Source organism: Triticum aestivum, chromosome 4A (assembly GCF_018294505.1).
Source record: "Triticum aestivum cultivar Chinese Spring chromosome 4A, IWGSC CS RefSeq v2.1, whole genome shotgun sequence".
NCBI classification, from domain to species: domain Eukaryota; kingdom Viridiplantae; phylum Streptophyta; class Magnoliopsida; order Poales; family Poaceae; genus Triticum; species Triticum aestivum.
Window position 1 is genome coordinate 169,408,711 of NC_057803.1, and position 3,821 is coordinate 169,412,531.

Consider the following 3,821-nt stretch of genomic DNA (forward strand, 5'->3'; position numbering starts at 1 on the left):
CTCGAGCTCTTCCCAGCTTCCAATGGAGTTTTCGGGGAGGCTTTTAAGCCAGTGCCGAGCCGGTCCTTTGAGCTTGAGGGGTAAGTACTTGATGGCATGGAGATCGTCTCCTCAAGCCATGTGGATATGGAGGATGTAGTCCTCAATCCAGACCCCAGGGTCTGTCGTTCCGTCGTACGCCTCTATGTTTACGGGTTTGAATCCCTCTGGAAATCCATGGTCCAACACCTCATTGGTGAAACATAGGGGGTGTGCGGCACCCCTGTATTTGGGTGTACCGTGGTGTTCGGATTTTTGTTGTGTTGCATTGCTTGCTGGAGCGCGCTTGGTTGGCCCGTAGATGGACCTGGTTGCGCCGTCCTTTTGATGCGCGTCCTCACGTGGATCACTTACTGGCTTGTGTGCGACGTAGTTTGCCGCTCTATGTTGGCCACGAGGTCGTCTATCCGACCGAATGGCTGTTTTCTTTTTTGATTGCGGGGGCTCTAAGGCCTCATCATCGAATTCAGGTAGCAACTTTCACTTCAGGTAGCTCTTTGTGTGGCGACTGTCGCCGTACTTTGCTGCGGTGTTGAGTACTTTACTCCATCTAATTCTGAGTATGTCTTGTGCAGCCCTGAGCCTTTGCTTCTGCTTTTTCAGACTCCTCGCAGTGGCAACAAGCCTTTGATGGGGATTCTGTTGCTCTAGGTGCCTGTCCGGTGTGATGTCATCCGGACTGCTATCTTCGCCGGAGATGGGTTGTTCATTTTGATTCTCCGTGTTGTCGTGGTTGGACGGTGGTTCAATGCCATGTTCGTCGTTCGCTGGCTCACCCTGCTCTATCGCTGGGTCTATATGATCGTTGTTTCTGCCGAGGCGGGATTTGGAGCGGCGCCTACTGTAGCGACCAGACCTCAAACAGTCTGATGTCTGTGCTCCGGTGTCATCCCTGGATCAGTAATGCTGACACCACACAGTACTCGGAGGATTTATAGCAGAGTAGCAATCACACACTTATTACATCGAGAGTCTCAAAAGAGAACTTATTACAATAAATATGGCTTAAGGCCATCTAGTGATGATAACAGCGGAAGGCTTGGAAGATAAGTGAGTCCATCAACTCCAACGGCATCACTGAGTATAGAACCACGACCTAAAAACTCCTTAATCGTCGTCTGAAAAGTCTGCAACATTAACGTTGCAGCCCGAAAATGGGTCAGCACATGGAATATGCTGGCAAGATAACACATAGAGAGTAATGGAATGAAATAGCTATACTACATGCATATTTGGCCGGTGGAAAGCTCTATGGTTACATTTTTTGCGTAAAGCCAATTTTTCCCTACTTCAAAGGAATAAATTTAATTACTATCATGGTGGTTGTTAAACATTGAGAATGGTTGACAGCATTCTCAATCCCAATTAAAGTAACATCATTAAACCCAACAAAATTAACTTTAGAGTAACATGTTGAGATTCACATGAAAATCCAAGTACTAGATACTCAAGATGTCCATAACCGGGGACACGGCTAACCATGATTAGTTTATTACACTCTGCAGAGGTTTGAGCACTTTTCCCCACAAGACTCGATCGCCTCCGTTTGGTTTCTCGCACTACAGGGTGTTTGAGAAGACGGATGACCGAGACATAGTCTTTCAGAAGCGCTAGCACCTTACGATCGGGTAGACCGTACCACCTACATCCCCTACATCTGCTAGTCTACCACTGTAAGAGTTCGCACAACTTAGTCAACTATGCCAGAGCCCATAATGGCTTGTGGCTGCACACGGAAGTTTCTAGTATGAATAATCTCATGATCCCTTTGAGCCTGGGTGGCGGTCCAAAAGAAAAACATGCAAGTCCTGGAAACCCTAGGTGCCTCAATCCACCCAGATGTGTGTTTAAGTTGCCACCTTAGATAAACCATTAATTATCAATCTCACATCTGTCATGGATTTCACTCACCCAATCCACGTCTACTAGCATAGCATGGCATAATAAGCAAACGTAGAAGTAACTCCCAAAGGTTTGATAATAAACAGGTAATAGGTACTACCTCATCTACTTCCCATCCCACAATTTAATTAGATCCTAATCATGCAATGTGTGAGAATTGATCTAATGCAATAAAACTGGGTTGTAGAAAAAGGTATGATCAAAGTGTTACTTGCCTTGCTGATGATCCGCGAAACCTAGAGATTCAATGTAACAGGCGGCGCACTCCGGGTATTCTATCGCAGACAAACAAACAAGCATACAATAAGTACTCATCTAATGCACAGGTAAAACTCAAATAGAAATCTAACCAGAAAGTTCAACTTAAGAACCCTGGTTGGCAAAAAGAATCAAATCGAACGAAGCAAAAGAAGTCAAACGGCGAAAGAAAACAACTTCGTTCTAGTAATCTGGATCTAAGTCAAATTTTACAGTAGCAAAAACATGTTTAAGTTGATTATTCGGAAAGAGGGTTTCGAGACGAAACTCCAGGCGCTTGAAATCGCCTGATTCCGATAAACGAGCGAAAAGTTATACTAAAACGAAAATCGGATCAGAAATCGCGATCAGAAAATAACCGCGAAAAACCCGACGAAAAAGAAAAACGACGAACATATTTTTTTTTAAAACGGCACGGAAAACAAGGCGGCGGCGAACCTCGGGCGGCGCGTTGCTCCGGCGTGTTGGCGGCGAGGCGGCGGCGGCTGGCTAGGGTTAGGGTTTCGGGGCTGGCGGCTGGGCTCTCTCTCTCGGGCCAGGGCGGCGGCTTATAAAGCCTCGGCCGGCGGTGTCCTGGCCGAGTACGGCCCATAGTCGGTTCCGCGTTTTTTTTAATAATTCCGCTCGGAGAAAAATAAAAAGAAATTCTAAACGGACTCCAAAAATCACGAAATAAATTTTCCCAGGTTTCTAAAATAAAGCCCGATAAAGTGAACATTTATCTGGGCCCAAACTACAACTTTCAAAAACGTGCATTTTTCCTAAATTCAATTAAAAATACCAAAAAACTCCGAAATAAATCTTATTTGATTTTTTTATTAAATCCTCAATATTTCTATATTTTGGGAAAGTCATTTTATTCCCTCTCTCATATTTTTGTAATAGAAATAATTGATGATAAAATAAATAAAATCAAATGATCCTGTTTACATAATTTGAGAGAACTCAAATATGTAAATAACGAAATCCCCAACTCTCTCCGTGGGTCCTTGAGTTGCTTAGGATTTTCTAGGATCAAAACCAAAAGCAAAATAAAATATGATATGCATGATGACCTAATGTATAACATTCCAAATTGAAAATTTGGGATGTTACAAACCTACCCCCCTTAAGATGAATCTCACCCTCGAGATTCGGTTTGGCTAGAAAATAGGTGAGGGTGGTCCTTGAGCAAATCTTCCTCTCGCTCCCAGGTGGCTTCATCCTCCGTGTGGTGGCTCCACTGAACTTTGCAAAACTTGATAAACTTGCTGCGAGTAACTCGGCTGGCAAACTCAAGAATCTTGACTGGGTTTTCCTCATAGGTCAAATTGTTATCCAACGGAATTGCTTCCAATGGCACTGTGTCTCTCAAAGGTATGTCAGCCATCTCCGCGTGACACTTTTTCAACTGAGAAACGTGGAAACACATCATGAACTCCTGTCAATCCTTCTGGCAATTCCAACTTGTAGGACACTTCTCCCATACGCTCCAAAACTTGATATGGCCCTATAAATCATGGTGCTAACTTCCCGTCATACAGTCACAAACTGCAGGATACAGTAGGACACGTACGTACGTCACAAACTGCTACATACTCCGCAATATCCTGCAACAATCCTGCAACAATCCTGCAACAATC